This window comes from Lynx canadensis, chromosome C1 (genome assembly GCF_007474595.2).
Source record: "Lynx canadensis isolate LIC74 chromosome C1, mLynCan4.pri.v2, whole genome shotgun sequence".
Classification (NCBI taxonomy): Eukaryota; Metazoa; Chordata; class Mammalia; order Carnivora; family Felidae; genus Lynx; species Lynx canadensis.
This window is the reverse complement of record NC_044310.1, coordinates 141,081,745-141,093,750: the sequence shown is the minus strand read 5'-3', so window position 1 is coordinate 141,093,750 and position 12,006 is coordinate 141,081,745. Positions and strand designations below refer to the sequence as shown.

General features: G+C 37.5%; 1 pseudogene; it reads right to left on the bottom strand.

Annotated features, from left to right (window-relative positions):
- LOC115519851 overlaps positions 1-9,597 on the bottom strand; it is a 29,630-nt pseudogene extending 20,033 nt beyond the window's left edge.
- Between the last annotated feature and the right edge of the window lie 2,409 nt (positions 9,598-12,006).

Here is a 12,006-nt window from a genome sequence, read left to right as displayed (position 1 = left end):
CATGGGGGAACTATGAGTTGGGGTAGTTATCTAAGAGAATTAAATCCTCTTTTTCTATGAAAGAAATCAATAGGTGATGTTTAATGTTGAAAAAATATATAGAAATAGAAGCCAAATGTGTGAATGTGAAGGTAAATTGAAGAGAAAACAGTTAAGGGAATTAAAATTTGTTGCTCCCGGGAAAGATTTGGAAAAGGAGTGGGCTTAGGGAAAATACTGCTTTCTGTTTCTTGGGGAGAAGTATGGGGAAAGTGGCTAGCCTTATAGTTTAAATAAGCCTATTAAACTATGTATGTTTTATTTGATGCAAATAAGAATAAAAATAATAAGGAAAGCCATTGGTAGCACAAACAGATTGTGAGCAAATACTTTTCCGAGGACAGCACGATATAACCCCTTTGCTCCTTGAGAGTATTTAGTCAGTAAAAATAGATGGCCAGTCATGAGTAAAAACAAATAATGATTTCTTTTCAGTAGTGCAAATATATTTATGCACAAAACACAAAAACTAATAATTCATGCTAAATTAAGTAGGCATGTATACACACACATATGCAAGACACATGCATAGTATATTTCTTATTTTATCTTAATTCTTATTTTTTAATTTGAATACTAGAAGTTGCCTTCCTGTAAGGGACTAGTTCAACTTGGACCAAACTCCAATGCCAGAGTTTGTGGCAGTTCAAAGCTGCCCCATGAATCAGCCCTTTACTTCTTTTACAATGCTTTATTTGTATGTAAAGTTTATTCCCTTTCAGTGTTTTCCTCCAAAAAGCCAATCATACTCCAAATTCCTGAGCTTTGAAACCTCATTGAGGAAAAGAGAAGTCATAATAAATGATATCATCTCCCCCCCACTCCTTACTTGGTCTTCTGCCCTCTAGCTGGCTCTCCTTCTGCTTCAGTGCTTGCCAAAGGCCAGCTGCCTTCTGCCTGACCTTCCTCCTGGTCTGGAAGTCCCTGTAAAAGTGTCGTGCAATCGCTCTAGACAACTCCTACTCTTGGGGTGGGGGGGGGGCGCTGTGAGTGGGGTGTGTGGTTCTTGCCAGTTTGGCCTGCCTTCTTAACCTCCTGGGAATTCTGGTACATAAATTTGCTCCATCTTAACAGATATGTAAATATATTATTTATTTATTTATACCTCCAAGGTATAAGACTCAAAATTTCCTTGTTCTTACTGACACTCCATATATCTCATTAATTTTTTTTACCAATCTGAAGGGTAAAATATTTGTGTCTTTTTGGCTTAATGTACATTTTTTGATACTTAGTAAGGCTGAGTATCTTTTTAAATATATTTACTGTATTTCTTTTTCTGTGAATGACTTGCTTATAACCTGTGCTCATATTTCCATTGTGTTGTTTTCTTTTTCTTACATAAATATAGAAATAGGAACTCCTTATAGATTTTGATTAAAACTTTGCCTATTGTATGCATTGCAAATATATATATATTTTTCTTTTCTGTCATTTAACTTTTGTTGTAGAGTGTTTTCTTGAATAAAAGTTTTAAATTTTTAAGTAGTATTGGTGGTCTTTCCTTCTATGTTTCTTGGCTTGCTTTTGATATTCTTGCTAACCTCGGGGTGATGGTAAAAGTTATACTATATTTAGTGCTACTAATGTTATAGTTTTAGGGTTTCCATCTTTAATTCACCTGGAATATATTTATTTGTTCACATTTCTATGCTGTAAAATAAGAACAACTTTTTCCCAGATGTTTGGCCAGCTGACTCAGCGATTGTTTACTGAATAGTCAATCCTTGCCCCTGATGTGAAAAGTTCTCTATGTCATGTATTAAATTTATATATGTGTGTATGGGTGAGTTTACACATGTACATCTGTTTCTGTCCTTTCTATTTTACCTGTTAACCTCACAGGATTTTATTTTATTTTTTATTTTTTTATTTTTTTATTATTTTTTTTTAAAATTTTTTTTTTTTTTCAACGTTTATTTTTGGGACAGAGAGAGACAGAGCATGAACAGGGGAGGAGCAGAGAGAGAGGGAGACACAGAATCGGAAACAGGCTCCAGGCTCTGAGCCATCAGCCCAGAGCCCGACGCGGGGCTCGAACTCACGGACCGCGAGATCGTGACCTGGCTGAAGTCGGACGCTTAACCGACTACGCCACCCAGGCGCCCCAAACCTCACAGGATTTTAGTGGAACTAGAAGAGAAATGGAAATTACCCAGAGATCCTGAGAAGATGGAAAAAGGCAGGAGAGAGGAGAGGCGAGATGTTTCAGGGTAGACACTTAATTAAAAAATATATATATATACATACATATATATATACATACATATATACATATATATGTATGTATATATATGTTGAACTATGTGAATGTGTTACAAATTCAAAAGTTAAACTAAAAATATAAACTGCACAGTCAGTTAAAGTTCTGGTATTGCTTTGGTTTTTTTGTTTCCCCATTGTTTACTTTTATTTTAAATTTCTTCTTGATTACTTTAGAATTATTCTTTTATTTATTTTCTTGTAATAAAATTGCCTTTAATCACTTGAAAAATTATTTAGCATATTTTTAAACTGACAATTCATCAGTTTTTTAGTGGATAATGATTTGCATTCATAAATGAACTAGTTTCTGTGAGCGCAGAAAATGGTATGTATAATGTGCTTCCGGCTCAGAGGAAACTTGTGATCAGATTAGGCATGTAACTTATATTCATACAACTAGAATTATTCCTTTAAATGGTGTGTGTGTGTGTGTGTGTGTGTGTGGTGGGGGTGTGGATGTGGTGTGGGTATGTCTGTGTCTGTGTTACTATATTGCATTTGAGAGTAGGAAGTTAAATATATATTTTCAAAAATAATTGTTTATATTTCTGATGTTCTACCCATTAATAACTCACTAATTTTAATGGAATGGAAGATTTTTATGGTAGTTTACTTGGCATAGTTGAGAAAAAAAAATGTGGCTGGAATTATTCACTATGGCTTTGGCTTGCATATATACTTGGTTCATTTGCATATTGCCTCAAGGGAATTAATATTTGACTACATGAAGTTTGACCCAGCCCACATGGGCCATCTGGGAGAGGAGTTTCACTAGTCAGTTACTCAGTGACTGAAATGTGAGAAAAGATTGAAAGCCAAGGATAGCTTTCTTTTGAGTCTCTTACATGGATATGATCCAGACTGAAGAATCTTTACACATATGCAGTGAATTCTGCTATTACAAATAATAATGGCTTTCATGGTTTTAGAATTGCCTTTGGGTTCTGCATGTAGTTCATGATATTCCATTTTATACTATTTTGTATTTAATGAAAATTTTATTTGGGCGAGCCTGGGTGCCTCAGTCGGTTAAGCATCCAACTCCTGGATCATGAGGTCATGATCTTATGGTTCCTGAGTTAGAGCCCCCCATCAGCCTCTGCGCTGACAGCACAGAGCCTGCTTGGGATTCTCTTTCTCCCCCTCTGTTTGTCCCTCCCCTGCTTGTTTTAAATCTTCCTGACTTCAGTGATGCGTATCCTCTCTATACCTACTAGCATGTGGGCATGACTTCTGACATTCTTTTTGTCTTATTTGTCCAACTAAGAGTGCAAGTTTTAGGCTGTGATCTCCTTATGGCTGGTATATATTTACATAAATCATTTCCCTTTCTGCTTGATTTAGCTGATATCTAGTTTTTCTGTTGATAATGGGCATTGCAGACAATTAAAATTCTGTGATATAGGGCAAGAGCAGATCTCAGATTACTCTAATTTTTTTTTTTTAGTTACCTCAACATTTATGTAGTATTGATTTAGTGGCAAAACTACTAAATGTTTGACATATTTTTTTAATATTGTTACTAACCCTTTTCTACATTACTTTTTGTTTGTTTGCTTGTTTCCCTATACTAAACACTGTTTACTAGAGCAATGGGTGACATCTTGCTCTTCTCCTTATGCTAGGTGGGCCTGTCCTCCTGGGGAAAGAGGAAGAGCAGCCCACCTCTTAGAGGGTACTCAGAGTATACTTCTGCCTTTTCCCAGCCCCAGGCAGTGATGTTGAGGTGTGGACTAGGTGGAGAGAATGTGCAGCTATGTCATTTATTCCTCAACTGACTGTCAATTGTGATGGGAGAACTTCTGTACCAGTAGGACCCAGACAACTTCTCAGGTGTGCAGGCTCATGGCAAACCTTTGATATATCACTAGAATTATTTCTGTCAGTACGTCTTGATGTGCCTAAGAGAACCCTCCCAAACTCTTCCTGTCTTTTCTCCAAGGTGTGGATAACTAGACCACTTGATATTCTACCTCTGATTACCATTTGCTTTATTTGTATGTGGATTATTTACTTTTATTAGCATCAGTGGGAATCCTGCTGCCAGGAACTCTGGGAGTAGAGCATAAGCAATTCTGTCTCTGTTTTGACTTCCTTCTATTTGGGCAAACTCCAACCACAGTTGGTTCACCTCACTTTTGGAAATGTATCTTGGTGCAAATTCCTCAGTCTTAATTTATCTGTCTCTCCATAATTCCGGGTGAACTCTCTGTCCACATTCCTCTGAAGCCAGTGGCTTCTCCCACTCCATTAATGCTGGACCCTGACAACATCACTTCCTCTGGGTGTGTATCCAGTCCCTGAGCAACACTGCCTGCCAGCACCACTGCGGTAGCCCAGATCTCAGCTCCTCCTTCCAGAATTGTTGTCACTGCCTTTAGAATGTTCTCCTCTTCCCCCTTTGCTTTCTTCTTTGTCGCATCTTCCTAACACATTATTTTTCCTAAAATATTTCTTCCATTATGTTACTTTCCAATGACCATAATTGTTCTTGGTTACTCATCAAATATAAAACAAGTTCTTGGGGCACCAGGTGGCTCAGTTGGTTCAACTTCTGACTCTGGATTTTCAGCTCATGGTTGGTGGGATTAAGCCCTCTGCTGAGCATGGAGCCTGCTTGGGATTCTCTCTCTCTCTCTTTCTCTGTCTCTCTGTCTCTCTCTCTCTCTCTCTCTCTCCCCCTCTCTCAAAATAAATACATAAACATTAAAACAAACAAATAAGCTCTTGTGCATCAAGGCTTGCCATGATGTCTGTGCTCCAGTCAGTCTAAACTCTGTAGTGCTCCCCAACCTCTCTGCAGCCACCTGTTATCTTTAAGCCGTCTTACATTTTATTAAGATAAATCCCATTCTGCTCAAGTTTTAGCCTACTCACATCTCCTCTGTGAAATCTTCTTTAATAATTAAATCTTCATCCCACAACCTTTTCTATCTCAATTCTAAGAGCAAATTGAGAGTCTGTAACACATAATTTAACCCTTTTAGCTTCCTATGGTTATTTCATTCTGTATAGGTTAGGAGGTACACTTGGCTACTTATAAGAGACCTGATTATGGTGGCCTGAATATGACAGATACTCGTTCTCATGTAATGAGGTGTCAGGAGGTAGGGAGTTCACAGTTGCTACAGTGGCCCCTTGTGGCTTTCCGTTCTTCAGTTCCTCAGGTCTGGTCCACAACTTGAAAACATACAAAATGCTGCAGTAGCTCAGTCAAGAGGAAAGAAGTGGAGTAGGTGGTCAGCCTATTTTGAAAAGCTTTTCTGGAAGTGGTACCCATTGAAAGGTCACCATCTTCTGCAAGGGAAATGTAATCTTTGAGACATTCACATCACTGCTCCCCCAAATCTAGGGATACTGTTAATAGGGAATGAAGGAAGATGGCTACTGTGGGCCCCTCTCAGTCCATGTGATGCATGCATAAATGTGAGGCTCCTCATTCACTGCAGCTGCAGGGACACAGCAAGTGTCTGCTTTGCTTTCCTGATCAGTGGTGACATAAGTAAACTGTAAATGTTTGACAAATCGGGATGTTCCCTGCAGTCAGGAAGACGATTTCTTCTTTACTTTGTCTCATACTCATCACTCTCATATAAGAAATATGTACAAAGAGATAAAAAATTTTAAACAACTACAGAAGATAAAAATAAATGTGAAACTTGTTCATTTGTGAACACTGTTTTGTTCTGTTGAAGAAAACAATTATATAGGTGTAGCTGGATTATGATGCTTACACTACTGGGTTAGAATATTCAACAAATGTCTAGTAATTACTCTTCACCATGGCACACACTTCTGGGTCTACGTGACATGCAGATTTTTTTGACATTCACCTTAAATTTTCGGACTTTGGGGGCAATTAATCCAGTGGTTTGTCTAACCCGAGTAAACTGGCTTTGCATTCTTCCCAGAATTTAAACAAAGAATATGCATGATAAATATTTGCTATTTGTGATGCTGTTGTGGGTGGTCATTAGGAGCTTCAACTGAAGGGTGTTTTCCTACCTTTGTCAGACACAAAGCAAGCCTCCTTTTGTCTCCTGATCACAGCTCTAATTTTCCCAGCTGGGTGAATGCACCAAGTTGAGAATCTGAGAGGCCTTAACATTAGCAAAATCTACAAAGCGCCAGAGGGGCACAAAACCTGCGTAGGACACAGTTCGCTCTCCAGGCTTGGCGGTGCGGTTGCCACAGCTACCAAAGCTGCTGATTTCTCTGCTTTGTGTTCACGTGGGAAGAGAAGCTTTCAAGGTGACAGTGGCTTCATTATATAACCGACACTGCAATTCATTTGCTTTAATATTCGCATTTTAATCTACGGTGCCTCGTCCTAAATAGGACTTTTCCTTGGGAATACTGTTCAGTGGGGGATGGGTGGACAAAGTTTTATACAATCAGGATGGACAGATCATAAGGTGAATGAATCTGTAATTATAATTTTTCCCTGGACTTTGCGACCATTCATCCCGTGGCTTGAACCGATATTAGGGAGTTATTAGCTGCATTGCTGCATCCTCCACAAAGAGAATACAAAAACCACTGATTCACATACATAACACATTATATGCGCCAGTTTTCAAATAGCAATTAAGATGAAATCACATCAGCCTGTCCTTGGTGAAGTTTAAGTAGATATCCATGTATAATTAACTTAAGAGTCATTCTGAAGCCTTGAAGTTCTTTCACACTTTATTTAATGATCTTTAAGCACTATGTGTAAAATAATAATTGCAGATGAGTAGGCTTCGCTTAAAACCAAGTCATATACATAATATAATTGACATATGACCTTCTCTAGGGGAAATTGCATACTGACAGATATATAAGAATGTGCTTAACAGTGGGTTTACCATTTATATATTTCCATTTCTTTTCATAAATATATATTATCAATGATAAAGAGGTCTCTAAATTCCTTCCACTGTCTTGTCTCCAATCTCAGTTTGAAAAAGAATGTGAGTTTTGCCCTTTTTTTTAATGGAATGGCATTATCAACAGCAAAACACTGAGTGGTTTTTTTGTTTGTTTTGTTTAGGTTAAGAAAGGGCAGCTGAAGCACTGTTTATGAAATTTAGTTAATTTTTCCTTGCTAAAAGAAGGCTCCCTTGGGGTGCTTGGGTGGCTCAGCCGGTTGAGTGTCTGACTCTTGACTTCAGCCCAGGTCATGATCCCAGGGTTGTGGGGTTGAGCCCTCTGTCAGGCTCCATGATGAATGTGAAGCCTGGTTGAGATTCTCTCTCTCCCTCTCTCTCTCCCTCTATCTCTCTCTATATATCTCTCTCTATCTCTATCTCTATCTCTCTCTCTCCCTCTGTCCCTCTCCCTGCTCATGCACTCTCTTAAATAAATTTTAAAAATAATAATAAAAAAGAAGACTCCCTTGACCACCATTTGCAGTTCATTAGCACCTTCTATCAGGCCTTGGGTGGGAAGACAACAATTTTTTGGGGCACTCATTGTGTTTTTCTCTCACTTTGTATATATTGTCTCTTTTAATATAGCACTATTAAGTATTATTATTATGTTGTTTATTGTGCTCACTTTTAAGTATTACTAATTTGTTTTATAGATGAGGCTAAGGAGAGGATTTTTTCATATCCACCATCGCAAAGCCAATAAGTAACAGAGATATAGTGGTCTTTCTCATAGAGACACAGGTCTGTCTAATCCCCAAACCCATATTCTTTTTATCAATTTGGGGAGACAAACCCTGACAGGATGACTTCAGATTTGGAGAGATGGTATGATATAATTCTCCTTTGTTTTAGTTTCTATTAATCATTGAATTACCTTTAAGAAATTTGATATAAACGTTGTTAAATATGATCTATATACTGGGTGCCAGGTTTCATCCTCTGCAACCATGTCCCCTGTCATGCCACAGGGACCTCCAGGTTTTTGGAGAGGTTTTGTGTCCAGGGAAGCAAAATTTAACCCCAGTTTCAATGGTGTGTCATGTGACGCAGGTGGAGCCAATCATCTTTCTGTTCCTCTGGTACAATGATTAGTTCAACAATTGAGCATGCAACCTTAGTTTGTCTAATCAGTATGAGTCCCAAGACTTAGTTTGGAATGCCGGGGGAAAGGCACTTCTGTTCATTTAGATAAAATAGGATTCTATTTCCCAGCCCCCACTGACTTCAGATTAGGGCATACAACTTAACTGCGGTCAATGATATATAAGAAGAAGTAGTGTGTGGCATGTCTAAGTTGGAGCTTTAAGTGCCCGCATAGTGTTTGCACCATGCCTGCCCCCTCATATAGTACTGGCAGCGTCCCACATCAGGGTTGCTCTATCAGCCTGGGTCCTGGAATATGGACTGTGTGAAACAGAGCCACAGTTGACCTATAATGGAAATGAATAGTAAATGAAAAATACTTTTTTTTGTTGATGTGAGACATTGAAATGTGGGAGTTGTTTTTTTCTGCAGCATAACTTAGCATAAATGGTAGGGTATGGAGGTGAGGCTTGGAAGAGCTGCAGCCATTTTTGCCTCATGAGGCAGCCTAATGGCAAAGCTGACATAAGAAGGAAGCAGAGTCCAGGAAATCATAGAGAAAGGCAGATGGAATTCTGATGATGTCACATACCCTTGGCTCATGGCTGTAGTCATGCATCCCTACAGCTGACTTTTTTATTTAAGTGAATCAATATATTTGCTTAAGCTAATTTTAGTTCAGTTTTCTGCTACTTGCAGCCAAAGCAAACAAATTGCTTTATGTATCATACCATAAATTCCACTTCGTTTTCCTACAACAGACATCTGAAGTAACCTTGAAGCCAGCCCAAGTAATTTAGGTTATAAGGTCCTAAAAGTCACTAGCCAGATCACTGATGACAAAGGAAGAAAACCACTCAAGAGGCAAGACATAAAAATAGGTGGATGCCAAATAAGAACTATGTAAGACTACTATACAACTAATAAGATTCAAATGATTTCTTCAAGGATAAGTGAAGAATTTACACTTTTCAAAACAATACTTGTTTGAAAATATATAAACAAAGATTTCTGAAGAGAAGGGTTGGGGGAAAGCACAAGGAGTCATGATGTGATAAAGGGTCTAAAATACTGGATTTTTTTCCCTGATTAATCATTGCAGTTTTTTTCACTAGAAAATAATTGGAATTAAGAAAACTATGACAAACAGGTTGTAGATAACAACAAATAGAACCTATAACGCTTGCAAAATTGTGAGGTTTCCTTTAAGAGTAAGTACCTTGTTCTCAATTGTTGCTACTTCTCGCTGAATTCCCTGAATTGGCAGAATGGACTCAGAACGGGGTCTCACCATGGCCAATATTTCTATTCCAGCAGAGGTAGTTACTTACTAAGATCAGAACACTTTCTTTCTTTGAAACATCATCAGCTTATGGAATAAACTTTCTGTGTCTACCCCCAAAATGTGAGTAGACATTTGAAAGCAGTAGAGTTGGGTAGTAGTTCTCTACCCATCTAGAGAACCAAAACCAAGAAGTAAACGGTGATATTCTTAGTGAAGGATAATGTGCCAGGAAAACAATAACCATGAAATTTTAAAATATAATACCTTTGAATAGTCTCTGTGTACTGAAGTTTGTATTTAATTTTTCATTTTGTTTTCTTTAACAAAATTGAATAGGGAGTATTTTTACATGATTAAATATATAATGCAAAGTGCAGTAAAAAGGTTATCTATCACTTTAACCCTCATCAGCCCCACTTTTTTCTGTCACCAGCAGGTCACCATATTATTAATTACTGAGTATTCTTCCAGAATGTCTTTATGCAAGACCAAGGAAATGCAGATATATATTATTTCCACTCTTTCTTCCATAAAATGTAGCACACTATAGACTGCTCTGTATTTTTCTATTTTCACCTAACTATACCTCTTGAAGATCTTTTCTTACCCATACTTCAAGTGCTTTGCCTTTTTTTTCTTACAGTTTTATAGTATTTCTCATGGCATGCATGTACAGTAATCTATTTAAGCAGTTCCTTAATGATGGGAAGCTGGATTACTTCCAATTTTTACTGGTATACACAGTGCTTTTGATAAATAACCTTTACATATGTTGCTTCATACATGTTCATTGCTTATTTTCAGAGAATTAAAATAAAGCCAAACCCTAAAAATAGAGTCATCCTCAATTTTGGCAAGCTTCTAAATCTGAGGGCTCACTTGGGTTATTTTTTACTACCTAAAGTTACTAATTTAGTTTTCACTCTCAAGCTCATTTAGCCAAGAAAAGTGGCTTTCATTTGTAAATAAATACAAGCTACCTATACACTTGGAAAGAAGGGGAAATGTGTCATATATATCCATAGGGCTATCCTAGGACCTCTGCAGAAATACTGCTTCCCAGAAATATGATAGGAGAAAGGGTCATTTCCATAAGAGTTACTAAATAACACGTTTACTAGGAAAATCTTGGCTTTCTTTTCTTAGCCTCCATATTTAACTCTGAGGATTTATCCTCTAAATTGACTCACGTGTATCTCTTCCCTTATATTTCTTTTCTCATCAGCTACATTCTCCAAAATGGTTGCTCTGTACCAATGCTCTTTTTATTCCAACCTGTGTACATTGTTGCTGATGTATCACTTGAAAATAGCCCACTTATTATATAATACCTATATCAATTCTTCTTTTTTGTTGTTTCTGTTGTTTTCTCAAGGAATTCTTTGGGTAATTATTTTAACAGAATTTGGTTTTTGATGATCGATTCTCCTCCCAACCCCCACTCCCAAGCACCCAATAGTAAATTTAAAATATGGGTAAGATTTTGTGGGGTTCTTGTTTGTTTGTTTCCTTTGATTTCTTCCTTCTTAATCACAAACTGCTGGAATATTAATGTTGGAATATTCATTAAATCAACATTTAAAACTAATATATTTTTACAAGTTAATATCTATACAGGAAGCCAATATTTCCAACTCTACCCACCGTCTGATCTCTGCACATCTCTCTTACAGAACAATGGCTTACTTGAGTCACGTTTCCTGGTTTCAGTTGTTGGGATCATCACCAGCTTTTCTCAGTGACTCCACTATTCAGACCATGCCCTCTACTGGATTTTGTTTGTTTATTTGTTTGTTTTTGGAATCTGTGGTTCATGCCTTCAGGAATGCTTTGAAAAGTATGAGTGGAGAATGGGAGGTACATACTTACTTTCTTTTCACAGCCATGCTATTATTTATTTCATTGCTTGATTCATTATCATCTTTTTTTTCTTTCTTACTGCTTATATTTTTTCTCCTTAATGTATAAATTCCTGTCCTTCATGGGTCTCTGTGCAAGTAGTTTTCCGTCCACTGCCTTTATCTGCCTTCCCATATTCTGAAAGCAAATTTCTTCAAAATGTAAAAGACCTACTAGTACACTGGGAATAGTTTATTGGTTTAGTTTGTTTAATTATAGTCAGAGGTAAGTCAGTATCACTACAATTTAATTCATAAAAAAATTGATATTTAGGTTGGTTTGGGATGGTTCTAAATAATTCTTAGTCATTTGTGGGGTGCATGGGTGGTTCAGTTGGTTAAACGTCCAACTGTTGATTTTGGCTCAGGTCATGATCTCAAGGTTCATGGGTTCCAGCCCCACATTGGGCTCTGTGTTGATGGTGCAGAGTCTGCTTGGGATCCTCTCTCTCCCTCTCCCTCTGTGCTTCCCCTGCTTGTGCTGTCTCTCTCTAAAAATAAATAAACTAAAAAAAAAATA